The sequence below is a fragment of the Paroedura picta genome, chromosome 5 (genome assembly GCF_049243985.1).
Source record: "Paroedura picta isolate Pp20150507F chromosome 5, Ppicta_v3.0, whole genome shotgun sequence".
NCBI classification, from domain to species: Eukaryota; Metazoa; Chordata; class Lepidosauria; order Squamata; family Gekkonidae; genus Paroedura; species Paroedura picta.
In genome coordinates, this window is record NC_135373.1 from 88115662 (window position 1) to 88132468 (window position 16807).

Sequence of the window (16807 nt, forward strand, 5' to 3'; positions counted from 1 at the left end):
TGTGACCAATAGGATGCCCTTTAAACAGAAGCTCGGAGCCTAAATTCTCTCCCCCAGCAACTGACATTCAGTGATATTTTCTTGCTATACATGGAGCTTCCTTGTAGGCATTACTATTAACTAGGGGCCAAGACCATTGTGTTCAAAAAATACAATGGATTCTAGATAAGGGGAGTGGGATGGAATAACTCTGTGGATGGCCTCCCTCTCCCCATACGACTTGGAAAGGCTGCAAGCAGCTGTTAGGGAACTCACCAGTAGGGGCAGCTCTCACACTGCAGGGATCTACAGCCTCCAAGCCCCAGAGGGAAGTGGAAGGAGCGGGGGTGGTCAGGGGTGGGGGACGGAAGTTGATTGGCTGGCTTCTGGACAGACAGGCAAGCCTTTTGGAGGAGGCAGAAGCACTCTGGGTGGGACAGCCAGCCTGAGTGGGTGTTAAGTACTGAGTGGCACAAGCCATGAGACACATTCCTCCTCCAACGCCTTACCAGAAATATATAGTGGAGCAGATAGTTGACCCATTCCCTATTTTCATAGGCACTTCTCCTTCATCTGTCTTCTGACATACCAGTGTGAAACCACTGCTTGGCTGTAGGACAATGCCATTCCGTAGATTCCTTACAAGATAGATTTGTCCTGTAGCTCAATCATATCCTTAATCAAGAAGATGATTTCATTTCCTGTGTCATTAGCAACTCCTTCAGAGTAACTGAAGTACCTTGAAATGTTTCTCCACTGACAAAAAATGTCATAATTTAAGAATATAAGAATCCCATTTTAGGATTGGCTTCTAGAGAAACAAGTCGCCAATACCTAAATATGCCATTGGCCATGGGTAATGTCCCATACACACCAGCTTCCTGGGTTCTGTCTCAATACCATGTTGGTCCCAGATGGTATGCCCCAGTCTTCCTGGCAGTACATCTATGAATACAACCTCTATGGTCTTCAGCTGATGAGCCTGTTCCAATGACAGATTCTCAAAGGTCAACTGTCTCTGAACGTTTGAAATGATAATTTTATAATAGCCGAAAGTGTATTGAGAAAACAACTTCTAATCCACAGATAATTGTGTGAACTGTACTGATGATTATTTGACCTGTACTGTGGTTGTAAAATTTGTATTTCTTTTTTATTCAGCTTTAGTTGTCTTTAGTAATAACTATATATGGAACAAACTAAATGTGAGTTCACATTGCTAATTGTTTCCCTGGTGAATTTACATGAAAAATTAATTGACTTGCAGACTCCTTGATTCTACTGAAAAACTTAGATCTGAAGGTAAAAACAAACTAGTTCCCAGTTATCCATAGTTCCTTAGTTTATAGTTCAAGCTACTCTCTATGACCATTTATGCACTGGATACTTTACTGCCCCAACTCCTGTGCAGGAGCACAAATCAGGGGCGGATGAAGTGCACTGGGTCAAATGCGCCCCCATGTGGGTGCAGGAAGAGGTGGGGCAACCTGCCACAACTAAAACTCCAGCCTGCAGCCTGGCATGAAACCTCCAGTACATAAACAGTCTGTGTCAGACTTTCTCAACCAGGGTTTCATGAAACCCTGGTGTTTCTTGATGGCCCTGGAAGGGTTTCCTGAAAGGGTGGGAGTTAATTAATTTACACACACACACACACACATTTGTTAATTTGTTAAACAGATTATTATTTTATTTTATTTTATTTTATTTTATTTTATTTTATTTTATTTTATTTTATTTTATTTTATTTTATTTTATTTTATTTTATTTTATTTTATTTTATTTTATTTTATTATTTTATTTTATATCCCGCCTCCCCCCTGAAGGCTCGAGGCGGTTATATGAACATATGAGAGCCAGTTTAGTAGTTAGGAGTGAGGACTTCTAATCTGGCTTGCCAGGTTCGATTCTGCACTCCCCCACATGCAACCAGCTGGGTGACCTGGGGCTCGCCACGGCACTGATAAAACTGTTCCGACCGGGCAGTGATATCAGCGCTCTCTCAGCCTCACCCACCCCACAGGGTGTCTGTGTGGGGAGAGGAATGGGAAGGCGACTGTAAACTGCTTTGAGCCTCCTTCGGGTAGGGAAAAGCGGCATATAAGAACCAACTCCTCCTCCTCCTCCTCCTCCTCCTCCTCCTCCTCCTCCTCCTCCTCCTCCTCCTCCTCCTTCTCCTTCTTCTTCTTCTTCTTCTTCTTCTTGGTCACTGAATTCAGTGAGTAATAGTTCTCAGACACCAGGACCCTCAGACCAGGTAGAGATCTGCCTCTGAGTATGAGGTATATCTCCAGAGTGTTGGCTCATGATATTTACATCTTGATGCCCTGCTTTTCCTTCACTAGTCCTTCTTAATCATCCCTCTAAATCTCTTCTATTGATTATCATCAAAGGTTTTCCCCACATCAGTGACCTGGAGTACTGTGTGCAGTTCTGGAGGCCTCACTTCAAGAAGGATGTAGATAAAATTGAAAGGGTACAGAGGAGAGTGACGAAGATGATCTGGGGCCAAGGGACCAAGCCCTATGAAGATAGGTTGAAGGACTTGGGAATGTTCAGCCTGGAGAAAAGGAGGTTGAGAGGGGACATGATAGCCCTCTTTAAGTATTTGAAAGGTTGTCACTTGGAGGAGGGCAGGATGCTGTTTCCATTGCCTGCAGAGGAAAGGACGCACAGTAATGGGTTTAAACTACAAGTACAATGATATAGGCTAGATATCAGCAAAAAAAATTTCACAGTCAGAGTAGTTCAGCAGTGGAATAGGTTGCCTAAGGAGGTGGTGAGCTCCCCCTCACTGGCAGTCTTCAAGCAAAGGTTGGATACACACTTTTATTGGATGCTTTAGGATACTTTGGGCTGATCCTGTGCTGAGCAGGGGGTTGGAATAGATGGCCTTATGGCCCCTTCCAACTCTATGATTCTATGCTTCTATGACGCCAATGTGCATGTCAAAAAATGTACAGGGGTATTCAACCTGTGGTCCTCCAGATGTCCATGGACTACAATTCCCATGAGCCCCTGCCAGTGTTTATAGGGGAAGGGGCATTTTGGAGCCATGAGAGTGATCCATTTGACTGACTCTTCAGTTTGATTGATGGGCTGAGGCAGGCAGAAGTGCCACAAATTTAGAGCGCCTTGTTTGCAATTCCTACAAGACCGAAACATGTGCGTTACCAAAAAACCACTATGGGTGCATGAATATTGTGCTACAATTTGCAAAATGTCAAAATTCTACTACAAATTGTAGCGGTTCAGGCTGTCGTGGACATCCAGCAACATTGGCAGATGTTCAGAATGGACCTAAGAAATTGCCATGAGCTGGATAGCTCAGGCTTGCCTGATCTTGTGAGATCTTGTGAGATCTCAGAAGCTAGCACAGTCAACTCTGGCTACTCTTTGGATGGGAGACCTCCAAGGAATACCAGGGTCATGATATAGAGGCAGATATTCTCATTATTCTATGTCTCTTTCCTATCTGAAAAAAATGCCAAGAACTCAGCTATGAGTGTTTGCATTACTTATTGACAATAAGTTATTTGGCCATGATAGCAGATATTATACAAAGCATAACTCTGTGCAGTTTTTAAATGTAATGAGAGTGATGATCCTCCTGTACAGTCTCATTTCTGATCTCAGTAGCTCTCACTTGTTACTGTATCTGTTTGTAGATGAGATTTGCTTGAACAACTCTACATTTAATTCACATATAATGGACATACAATATTTTTTACTTCCTACAACAGTTCTCTTGTATTGAAAATGTATTCCTTAAAACATTTTTGGCACCAATACATTTTAAGATTTTAAGATCAAATTAATATGAGGAAGCTCATGAAAACAGACTGCAATTGATACAGAGATTTACAGTTTTGTCAGTTTTCCCAAAGGTCACTTGATGCTTACAGTTTTTTCAGCACATGGTTCAAAGTGGGGGTGGGGAGAATCCATATGAGAAAAGCTGAAATGACTAATTTACATGTGCTAAAGGCTTTGCTGTATAAACTACTTGTTTCCAGGCTAGCCTGCAGATATTTCAGCCTGTCTGGTTTATAAATCATTAATCCAAGGAACAAATTATGGAAGTCACTTGAAAGAGGAAAATGAATTGTAGCCTCCAATATAAAATGATTAGGGGAAGAAAATACCCAGGTTTATTTTCCCTATTTCTCATGTTCATCATTTTCAAATATAACACAAATATTGAAATAGCAAGCATATTTGATATGCTTTACTCCAGAGTAGCCGCAAATTGAAATTTCTGAAAAAATGAAACCTGCTTTTAAAGTCTCTTGAGAATTACTATTTTGCCCTTTGTTTAGAATAATTGTGTTTAGAAATAATAAATATTAAAGAGATACACAAGACTCAATTTCATCCTCAAATTAACTAGTTACACATAACTTTGTTCGTCTTTATACCACACAAAGTGGCTGTGAAAAGTTGCTTCTTCAAATATTACCTTTGGTGTTAACTCCTATTGCCAGATATAGTCTTTATTAAAGAGGTACGACATTTGTTCTCAAGTTGTTGGATACCCTAATGACGCATGGCTATAAGGGAAAGGGCATATCTTTGCAGTGAAAGGGGATAAAGACTTTTTAAAATTCAAGTCATGAATTCACATACAAATGATATAACTATATTCATTTTTTAATTTTTAAACAATGCAAAAAAGCTTCCTGCTGAGGCATGGGAAGGAAATGGCCAATAGGGGCAAAGGTAGTTTAGGTTTAGAAGGATCTAAATCTAGGCTTGACCTAGATTGACTGCTGGGTGGTTGTAGATCTAGAGTATGTGGGTTGATGGAAAAATTAGGCCAAAATAATCTGACAATGAATAGGAAGGGACAGTAATGGGGAAGGCTAGGGAGGGACTGGGGATTCTAGTCACTGAGGGATGTGGGAGGTTTTGTGGTAGGAAAAAGATATTGAAACAGAAGAGCTTGAGATATTGATAGCCCGTTATGCAGGGACTAGGATTTTAAACTTACCGTATTTGCCAGCGTATAAAACAACTGGGCATATAAGACAACCCCCCCAACATTTTCACTCAAAATACAGAGTTTGTTAGATTACATTACAGTACTATGGGCCACTATGGGCAGCTATGTCTATCCCAACTGAAGTGCACCTGGCGTATAGGACAACCCCCTCCCCCCACTTGAAGGCATGTTTTTCAGAGGGAAAAAGTAGTCTTATACGCCAGCAAATACTGTATCTCTGACTCTGGTGTTGTGCAATGCCAGGTCTATAAACAATGAGACTTCTGTTCTGTAGTCATATTTCACAGAACACAAAGTAGTCCTGACCTGCATGACTGAAACCTGGATGAGAGAGGGTGAAACAGTCACCTTGAAAAAGCTCCCCCCTCCCCGGTTACTTGGTCCTTCACAAGTCATGGACTATGGGTAAGGGAGTTGCAATACTGGTGCGGGAGGCTTTCTACTACACAGCACTTCCAGAACCAATGATCCCAGGAATTGAGTGTGTTGCCTGGGATGGGTGTCATCCGTGACAATGCTAGGATTCTTGCAATTTGTTGCTGACCTCACCCATCAAGTAAGTTATACTCTGGATTTGATTTTTGGTGCAGGGTTAGAGGTTGATCTGATATCAGTAAATTCCTGAATGCTCTGCGGGATCCAATGACTCCCAGCAACTCATTAGTTGACTTAGTCAATGACTGGAACTCCTGGCTGTTGGCAGCCATCAATGAGATCATGCCATGATACCTTCTCCACCCCTGTCTACACTGTGACCTTCTACCAACCTTTAATACATAAAGGGTACTGGAGGTCCCTTGGCCATCTTCAGGGGGGCTTTGACAGCTTCAAGGAGTTTTCACAAACTGATATGGATAGGTTGCTAACTTCAATGAGGCCAACAACTTGCCCGCTACATCCCTTATCTTCATGATTTTTGAAAACAGGTGATGATAGATCAAGAAGCCCCCTCTGGGACATAATTAATCTCTCCCTATTTTCAGGGATGCTCCCAGGGAGGTTAAAGGAGGCAGTGGTCTGGCCTCTATGGAAAAAACCATCATTGGATCTGCAAGACCAAGATACCTACAGCCCCATCTCGCATTTAGAATTTCTGGGAAAGGTAGTTGATCAAGCAGCTGTGGACCAATTAAAAGAATACCTAGATGAAGCTTTGGTTCTGGGCCCATTTCAATCCAGTTTCCAACCTGGTCATGGGGTGGAGATGGCACTGGTCGCTCCAAGGGCAGCTGGACCAAGGCATATTGGCTCTGCTCATGTTATTAGACCTCATGGCAGTGTTCGATTTGATAGTTCATGAGTTTTTGGCTCACCTCCTTGCTGAAGTAGGGATACATGGGACTGTTTTACAGTGGTTGGTCTCCTTTCTCCAAGGTTGTTGACAGACATTTGCTATTCTGGAAGACCAGTTGCCCCAGACAACTCTAATGTGGAATACCACAGAACATGATTCTTTCCCCAATACTATGCAATAACTTAATGTAGCCTCTAGCTCAGCTCATTCAAGGATATGGACTAGTATGTGGATGACACCCAGCTCTATCTGTTCATGAGTAGCTGGCCTAACACTCCTCCTGAATCCTTGGCCAGGTGTCTGGGTGACATGATGGTGTGGCCCCAACAAAGCCACCTGAAGCTAAACTCCTTGAAGATGGATACCTTCTGGCTGGGTAGGAAGGGGCCAGAAGAGGAAGCACACCTCTCCTGTCTGGATGGGGTGCAATTGGAAGCAGCACACACTGTATAAAACTTGAGAGAACTTGAGAACACCATGTGAAGCTACTAGCATCATATCTGGCCCAAGAATACTTAGCCACAGGGATCCGTGCAATGGTCACCTCCAGACTAGATTTCTGTAACTCACTTTGCATGGGCCTACCTTTGACCCTGATCCAGATACTACAGCTGGTCCAGAATGCAGCTGGTAGGGTCCTTTCAAGGAGCCCATGGAGAGTGCATATTTAACCTGTTTTCCAGCAGCTGAACTTGCTACTGGTTGAATTTCAGATCAAGTTCAGGGTATTGGTTTTAACCTTTAAGACTTTATTATGGTCCAGGACTTGCATACCTGAGGGACCGCCTCTCTGTATATGTCCCCTGAAGGGCATTGAGCTTTATGAACTCCAACTTGCTGGTAGTCCTCAGCCCCAAAGAGGTGCAATTGGCCTTGATCAGAGCCAGGGCCTTTTCAGCCCTGACTCCAGCGTGATGGGACATGTTGCCAGCTGAGATCCAGGTCCGTTCAGAGCTGAAAAATTTCCAAAGGTGGCACTCTTCCACCAGGCATATGGCTGAGGCCAATACAAACACAACATAATATCAGAAAGATTCTTCTCCTCCTCTATTCTCTCCTCCTTCTCCTCCTCCTGAAATCTATCAAATCAATGCTAGCTTACTCTGACCCATGTGGGCAGAGTCAGAGGTCTCAGTAGGTTTTAGCTAAGAAATTAAATTGATGTTTATAAATGTTTTTATATTTGTCTGTACATGTTTTTACTGTTGCTGGCTGCCCCAAGCCTGTTGCCAATAAATCAAATTAATAATAATGTGATTGGGACTGGGAAAATCCATACTTTTCCACCCACTCAGCAGGTTTCCCAGCAAAGCAGAGTTAGGAAAAACTGGACAAAGGTCAGAGAAACTCCTTGAAATAGAATGACTGCCCCACAATGCTCATTCTGAAGCAGGGGGGGGGAAACTCTTCCCAACAGCATCAAACCAGAGGGGATAATGTGGAAATGACCTCTTTGTGGAAATGACCTATGTGGAAATGACCTCCTTCTGTCTCCTGCATCTCTATGATATAACAGTAATAATACTGATCAGTCTTGCGATTACCAGAAAATAATATGCCAAAGCACTTTGAACACTGAAACTGCTATATAAATGCTAAAATCCAGCTCATGCCTACAAACTTGTATTCATCATATAGGCACAATTCTTGAAGTAATATACCCTTTTACAGCCATAGTATAACCCTAACTGCTTTATAGTATGTTAAGCATGTAAGCGAAATAACCATTCTCTGCCATATCTAAACTGTACATGTTTTCAGCTTCCAGCCATACTAAACACCTGTTTTACACCAGTAGTTATTATTTTAAGATTCTGAATGACCTGACAGAATATCTCTGAGACATATTTTTAAAATAACTTCCATTAATACAGAAGCCCATTTGTACAAGGACAGCTTTCATCTGTCAAATAAATGGCCTTAGCTCCTATTCTAAGGTAGCAGGTAATACCCAAAGGGCTAAAGCACTGCTGCTTCTAAACAGAGTACACAATTTACCACTAGCTATAAAATTATATATGACAAAAATGTCTTCAAATATATTCTGCTCCATTTTGGTTGACAAAGGGCTTGAGTGAAACCTCCCATTTCCCTGAAATACCAACTTTGATTGAAAGGGCTCTAACAACTAAGTGATGCTTGTGTAGAAGCTGGAAATTCATAGTGCAGAACCAGGCTCTCTGTGCTCAGCTTTTGCCTCTTTTCTGTTTTAAATAAATAAATAAATAAATAAATAGGGCAACAAAACAGTAGCCAATTGGACATCAGCTGTGAGGCATTTGCGAGTCATTTTGCAGACAAAATCTCGACACTCCGCCACGACCTCCCCCCAACCTTAGATACAAAAAGTGAACTAGAGGCCCCTTGGCCGTCTTTGGAGAAAACTATGAGTAACTTCAGACGACTCACGCTGGCCGAAGTGGACAGGATACTAGCGACAACAAGACCAACTACATGCCCACTAGACCCTTGCCCATCCTGGCTCTTAAAAACAGCCGGCATAAGAATAAAGGGCCCCCTCCAGGAGATAATCAACCTATCTCTCACAACAGGAGAATTCCCGGAGGGTTTGAAAGAGGCTGTGGTACGTCCACTGTTGAAAAAAACATCTCTAAATCCACAAGAGCCTAACAACTACAGGCCCGTCTCACACCTAGCATTTCTGGGCAAGACGATAGAAAGGGCAGTCGCAAACCAACTGATGGAGTACCTGGAAGAAGCTTCGGTCCTAGACCCATCCCAGTCTGGCTTCCGGCCTGGCCATGGGGTAGAGACAGCGCTAGTCGCCCTGACGGACGACCTCCATCGCCAGTTAGATCGAGGCGGGTCGGCACTGCTGATATTATTAGACCTCTCAGCGGCGTTCGACACAGTCGATCACGAGCTTCTAGCTCGCCGCCTCATCGATGCTGGAATACAAGGGACAGCCCTTCAATGGCTGATCTCCTTCCTTCAGGATCGTGGACAGAGGGTTGCAATAGGAGAGAAAACATCAGACCGCCGGCAACTTACTTGTGGAGTCCCACAAGGAGCGGTCCTCTCTCCTATCCTATTTAACATCTTCATGCGCCCTCTCACACAACTGGTACGGAAGTTTGGGCTGGGTTGCCACCAATATGCAGATGACACCCAGCTCTTCCTCCTGATGGATGGCCGCCCTGACTCTCCCCCAGAAGCATTAGCCAGCTGCCTGGAAGCAGTGACGAGATGGCTCAAGCAGAGTCGTCTGAAGCTCAATCCTTCAAAGACGGAGGTCCTGTGGCTAGGTAGGAAGGGCCCATGCGAGGAAGCGCGCCTGCCTACCCTGGATGGCGTGCAGCTCTCTACGGCTCACTCCGCCAGGAACCTAGGCGTGATTCTGGACGCCTCCCTCACAATGGAGGCCCAGATCACAAAGGTAGCGCGGCTGGCATTCTACCATCTCCGCCAAGCCAAACTACTAGCGCCCTACCTGGCCCCGGAACACCTAGCCACAGTGATCCATGCGACGGTCACCTCTAGACTGGACTTTTGTAACTCGCTTTACGCAGGCCTGCCCTCAGCCCTGACCCGGAAACTACAACTGGTTCAAAATGCAGCGGCCAGGATCCTCACAGCAACACCATGGAGGTCTCATATCCGGCCTATTCTCCACCAGCTGCAATGGTTACCAGTTGAATTCCGGATCAAACTAAAGGTTCTGGTTATTACCTTCAAGGCCATACGCGTTCAGGGCCCAGTGTACCTGAGGGACCGCCTCCCCGCCTATGCCCCCAAAAGAGCTCTGCACTCTACTACCACCAACCAGCTAAGGATCCCTGGCCCTAAAGAAGTCCGTCTGGTCTCGACCAGGGCCAGAGCATTCTCTGTTCTGGCCCCTACCTGGTGGAACGAGCTCCCAGAAGAGATCAGGGCCCTGACGGAGCTTAAACAGTTCCGCAGGGCCTGCAAAAAGGAGCTCCTCCACCAGGCATTTGGCTGAGACCAGACGTAATCAACAGCGACCAAGGGCCCCTGCTCCCCCCCACCCCCCCTCAGAATTCAATAAATAAACCACCCCCCTCAGAATCCCAGCAATAAGCCCTGGACCTGTTTGTAGTACTATATTGTTATACCGTTATATTGTGCTGTTATTTTGGTTACAATTATTAGTTATCAGTTATACATGTTACAGACTGTTTTATGTATTGTTCTCTGTTATGATGTAAACCGCCCTGAGCCTCCGGGGAGGGCGGTATATAAGTATGATAAATAAATAAAATAAATAAAATAAATAAATTGTTATTGTTATTTTAAATAAAATAATGTGTAAAGGAATTTGATTTCGGATCCCATCTGCGGTCTATTTCTTGTTTACACATATTCCTCTTGAAAATGAAGCAACTGGTGCCATTTCTGTGTTTGCTATATGAAGACCAGAAGATACCTGAATGATCTGAACAAATCAGGACTGGAAATGGACTGGAAATGTGGGTATTTTTATATTCATGTGGGAACAGTAGTTATGGTGCCATTTCCACGCTTCTATGAAAGCTCAGTCAGATAATAAATAGAAAACTACTGAGCATAAGTCATCTAACCATGAGTCACCAAGCAGATGAACAAACTGGCAGGTCACATGTTATTTAGAAACTATCAATTCATAAAAATAAATAAAGGAAAAGACTGTCTCACACTTTGAGACACAGTGATACGCAAGTTAGAAAAAGACTGGAAAGTTCAAATTTTCCCTTTGCTTACTAGTTGAAGTCATTTTTGAAGATGAAATAAGTGACTGGAGAGCCATTTATGCTGAGCAGCTTGGAGAAAGGTAAACATGTAATACAGTTTTTCTCCACAAGCTCTTTTATTGTCTGACAGTAGACAGTAGTGAAGAAACACTCAGGCCTGCCTAAGCGTTGGATCAAAGATACTGTCCGCCTGATGAGGGTCTGTTTGGTGTTAAGTGACTCATCATAGTAATTGTTAGTAATTGTCAGCTGATATGGATGGAGTAATTGTAGGTTTTCACTACCGAAAGGAGTCTAAAAGTGACTTACAATCACCTCCCTTTCCTCTCCCCACAATAGACACCCTGTGAGATAGGTAGGGCTGAGAGAGCTCTTACAAAAAACATTTTGCTTGTATTAGAGCTTTTGAACAAGCAGAAATGCAAGCAAAAGACTGTTGCAATCAGTTGTGCTAAGTGTGATGTATTGTATCTTCATTTGTGTTTCCAGTTGCACAAGAATTTATAGAATCTATTTGTGGGAATTATAGTATACAGGGAGGGAAGCACAATTAGTGGCTGTGACTCACTGTGGCTGCCATTGGTGATACAGGTGGGAAACCAGAAGACAAAGACGGGCCTGGGCGCAAACATATTTGCCGTACCCAGCATGCACAAGAGGTGGGGGGCTCAGGTACCTTTATAGGCACCATGTGCTTCTGTCTCACCCTTCTTTGTGCTCTACAGCCAAACTGCTTCCCTCCCCCTCCTCCCGCCCATATTTTGGGGACTTGTTTCAGGCTGAGCTGTTGTGGTTCAATGTATTAATTGCAGTCTTAGCTTAGCCATAGTTGGAGCCTGTTGTCAGGGAGTCCAGTTTGCACACTGGACTCCCTGGGGGTTGGGGGTCTCCTTAACAAGAATGGCAGACATATGAATGTGGCCTACCTGACTGGAAGGCCAGGGGCTTATAGCTAAGCATCCTATGGGGCACCAGAGTGAGGTGGATGCCTGGTGGGCCCTGATGGGGTCGCTTCCCTGTGAGGAATTCCAGTCGCAGAGGACCTGCTCTCCTGGCTGGGACAGAGTGGGCCCCAAGGCATCCAAGGACCCTCAGGTTAAGCAGCCAGATGGCTGAGGAGTCAGGCTACTTACCGTGGAGGGTGGCACAATAATAAATGGCTGCTGCCATATTTATGCCAAGGAACGAGTCGAGTCTTCACTGGCAAAACTGCCACCCTGCTAACCAGTGTGTTGCACAAGATCTTGTGCAAGCCAAAGACACTATGTCTGTTTATATTTCTGCTTGTGCATTACTGGATTTAAGCCAGCAGCCATTTAACACTGTTTCATTTTCCCTTGCAGTCCCCTTTCAGCAGTCGGTTTTGCTTCTCTCCATTTGGAAGGGGGAAGTAAAATGAACCGGCCTGAATTGGCCAGATCATTTGATTGCTTTTGGTTGGGTTGCGTTTTTGGGTTCTGTTTAAGAACAACCCAAACCCCGAACCAAAGAGGATTTTTTTGTTTGTGCTCATCCCTGACTTCCACTTCCTAGCCTGTATATTAAACAGTACCAACAGTTTCTGCCACACAAGATGATTCCCCTATGCCAGTGAGCATGAGGGTTCACTAGAACCTTCAGCAGAAGATTACGATAATCTTTGAGAATTAGCAGTATTTTTCTTTTGTAGCAAAAACAAGGAAAGGTCTTCTGGCATTTTCAAAAAGGATATACTTTTAATCTAGCAGGCAGTTTCAACAACTAGAGGCAACTTCCTCAGATCCAACTTTTGCATCAGATGCATTATTAGGGTAATAAGATTTTAATTGTAAACTCTTCTGTTTCAGAAAATAAAAGTCTGTGCTAGACCTATCTGATTTGAAGATCCACTATCTCAATAATCCTAAACCTCAGTGGCACTACCACAGGCAGCATATTGTTCTCCCAGCAGGAACAAAGCGCCAATGATAAAGCATCCAATATTAAAACAAATTGCTCAATGGCATGAGAGAAATAATTTCACCAAGAGTAAATTAAGGCCTCAATTAATTAATCTTTGAATCAACCACATAACATATGTACATGATTTTGTGTAAATCGAATCAAATACCTTACATATTATTCACATGGAACAATTTTTTCTTCGTATTTGACCTATAGACTTAAACTATATGATGGCATTATATGGGCAGTAGGTGGATTTGATTTAGTGACCAAAAAAAGAGGCTGCATGGACACAATGGGCTAAACCTTCCCTTCAGTTATGGTCTATTTCCTGACTAACCTAAGTTTTCCTTAGGTTCAGAGGAAAGTGAACTTGTAAGAGAACTGTCTATTCTGATTGGCAGTGGCTCTCCATGGTTATAGACAGAGGTCTTCCAGACAGCCTTATTACTACATGAGCCTTACCTGGAGAAGTTGAGGATCAAACCTTTGTCCTATATGCAAAGCATAAGCCCTACCTACCTCTTCACATTTCCCCCCCTCTGGTGCCAGTAACTTTCTTTTAGCCCAGCCTAGCTAGATGGAAAAGACATCAACATGAGCTCTTTCGTCAAAAGCAGGATATCACTAATACCATTCTGCTGATTGTGGCTACCTGTCCTCACTGTTCATTTGGGAAAAGATCTATGTTTGAATACACAGATCTATTTCTGTTATGTATAACTGAGCATAAATTGTTTCATATGGTTCTATTAGCTTAAATGGTTGATATGACCCTTCTGTTGATTCATTTAATCATTTGTTCCAGGAAACATTGAATGTTTTGACAATATTAATTGAAGATGATGACACTAAATTCCTCGTTTTAGAACATCTGCTATGTCAAAGCAATTGTCTTTTCCATAAGGAGAACGCCATTTGCCACTCCTTTGAAATGTAAGTTTATGCCTCATCCATTTTTTCAAGATTCCACAGTGTAAGAAGACTGTACTAGCATAAGGCTCACATAAGGAAAACAAACATCTGTAGCACATGAAGCACTATAGCTTTAAAAGATAATCCAATTTTCAGCCATTATTATACATATGGCTTTATTGTTTGTTCTGCAGCTGGTTTATCTGATGGATATTTAATATAATATAGTTTCAGGGGAAGAATATTCTTCTTGATTTTTAAAGAGGCCAGCATTTATCCAGTCAGCAGTTGAAAGTCTTCCCCCCAAACAGTGAAAGAGTTTTAGCAGTCATCTTTTGGAAATTTGATGTTCTCCCCTTCTGTTTTCCTATTGCACTATTCATTAATTGTTTTAGGCTGCCAAATGGCACTGCTTTTTATTTTGTGATCTGCCTTGAGTCTCAGCAAGAAAGGCAGCCTATAAAGTAAATAAATACATGGCAAGAGGTTTTTAACATGAATTTTAGTGTTTTCCATTTAATGTTACTATTAGAGGTATGGGGGAAATAACGTGGTGTTTATCAGATTTGGGTATGTTGAACCCGGAAAATATCAGTATTTCCTGATATTCCTCAATCCCAGTACTAGTATGGTATTAGGATTTAGTAAATATTCAGGAATGCCTATTTTTGTTACTCCATTATACTCTAGGGGGACCATTATAGTCAATGGTCCTCATAGGATATAATGGTGAATCTGTGGTTATCTAGAACTCTGGGGGGGTGCTGTTTTTTGACATGGAGGCACCAAATTTGCAGCATAGCTACTGGTGATTCTCCTCAAACAAAACCCCCAAGTTTGAAAAAATATTGAACCAGGGATCCAATTCTATGGGCCCTCAAAGTAGGTCCCACATTGAAAGGGGGGGAGGCATTTAAACTTTAAAGGGAACACAGTCCCTTTAAAATGTATTTTTTTTTCAAGCTGTGCATGAGTGAACTCTGAAGGTCTTTAAAGGGTTTGCATCTATTTAAACATCTTCTCAAAGCCATGAGCTCACCTGGTGTTTAAAGCAATTGTGACCCCTTTAAACACCCTTCAACTTCAGGTCTCTCGCAGTCCCAAAAAATCCCACATATTCAGGATTTTAAGATAGCTGGAAAATATCAAAATATATATCCAGCTGAAATAATACTCATATTTTCCATCTCAGATTAGCTGAATGCACAACCCTATTAACTGCCCACTAAGGCTGAGCAGGGGAGTTCTGATGGCCCTTTCCCCCTCCCCCACTTTCAGAAGGGCAAGTGGAGAGGGAATTCCCAGTGTCAATTAACAGTGATGTCACTTACTGCACATCCTGGAAATGATCTCACAATGTAGGCTAATGGGTGAATGCTAATACATCTGCCCTACATGATGATGTTGCTTTTAGGATTTTTCCAGAACAAAGATCAGAACAGTACCAGAGACTCTGCCCCCAAACTGGTAGGTTTCCCAAACACTTGTATGTTTCCCACATATCACCAGCCTTGGGCTGGCAGCACTGCTATCCAGCCTGTGCTGTTTGAATTCCAACATGCTTAAAACAGAACCATTAAAACTGCAGTCCTATGTATACTTACTTCGAAGGGTAACTGGGAATAAAACTTGTATGACTGCATTTAAGTTCAGATTTGGACTGTCAATGCTGGCCTACTCCCATCTTGCCTTGGTAAGATGCAGCACACACAAAAAAAATCTGAGACATTACGTTATTTTATGAAACTCGAGTTTTCTTTTATTCAGTGGGTATTTCTTGCACGACTGGGATACCTAGGCCTCTAGAATAGCATACACCTCCTTTTAAAAGCCCCCTAAGATTTTTAGGGCTTAATGTGAGTTAATTCAACTATATTATGTAAACATGGGCTAATTAACCTTGTTAAAATGTGTATACAAATGCTTATCACACCAGTAAGCCTGCCTGCTTCATCCTGAAGCCATGCATTTGAAATGAGAATAATTAGCATTCTCCTCCTCAGGCAGTGATAGAAAGAATCCAAAAAAGAGACAAACACCTGTTTTCTGTAACTCCCTAGGCAAACTTGCATGGAATATGCCCAAGAACTGTGTCCAAGCCTGAATCAATCACGTGTCTGGATTTTTATGAGGGAGTTAATATGATATATATTTATTTATTGAGGACTCCACAATAAATTCCATGTATTTATTTTTTAAAGAACCCAATAAAACCATACACTCAAACAGTATGTATGCTGGTATAGTGTAGAGTATTGTACTAGGACTAGGACAACTGCTTCAAATCCTCATTCTGCCCAAAAGTTTGCTAAATGGCCTTGGGCCTGATGCACATCACAGTGTTATGAGGATCAGTCTGAGAGGGAGCTTTATAGACAAATAGTGAGATAGCAATTTACAATTATAATAAATTAAACAAGACAATCTATGAAAACCACTTACTAGGAGTGTCTGAAGAATAACTCGTTCATCTCTTGAAAAAAAACAGAGACAATATTATTATGATGTTGTGTGAGCAAAGAGACCTTTAGCATGTTTTGGATCAGGTTTCATTGGCTGTTCAAATATTCAATTACAGATGTCTGGCACTGGGACTGCGTATTGGGCAACGCCTGCTTACAAAACACAGGAAACATATTGATTACAACACTGCATAGAAGTATACAGAATAAATATGGCATCTCCCCACTAGTACTTTTGAGCTTGCATAAGTCAAGGAAGGGGTGGGGGCAGGGGCTGATTCCTTTCTTTAATAGCTCCACAAATTGTGATAAAAATATAACTAGCAGTCACCAAGGTTATTGCTATGTTCATGCAGCTGGATTCCCATGCATCACTAAATTGCTTTATATGCCTGTAGGTGCAGCTGGAGGAGCTAATCCAGCCAAACTGAAATGAATACTGATGCCATTTTCAAAGATGCATCTTTAAAAGAGTGTGGGGGATATTGAGCTGAACCACATGATACAGTTTCTTCCTTATCCC

General features: G+C 42.6%; 1 long non-coding RNA gene across 1 annotated transcript in view; it reads left to right on the top strand.

Annotated features, from left to right (window-relative positions):
* Positions 1-16510, top strand: part of LOC143839106 (uncharacterized) — a 96296-nt gene extending 79786 nt beyond the window's left edge. Inside the window, exons 4-5 of the long non-coding RNA XR_013231613.1 lie at positions 13716-13843; positions 16401-16510. This is a non-coding gene — a long non-coding RNA (uncharacterized LOC143839106). The remainder of the gene's footprint in view (positions 1-13715; positions 13844-16400) is intronic.
* Positions 16511-16807: the final 297 nt, after the last annotated feature.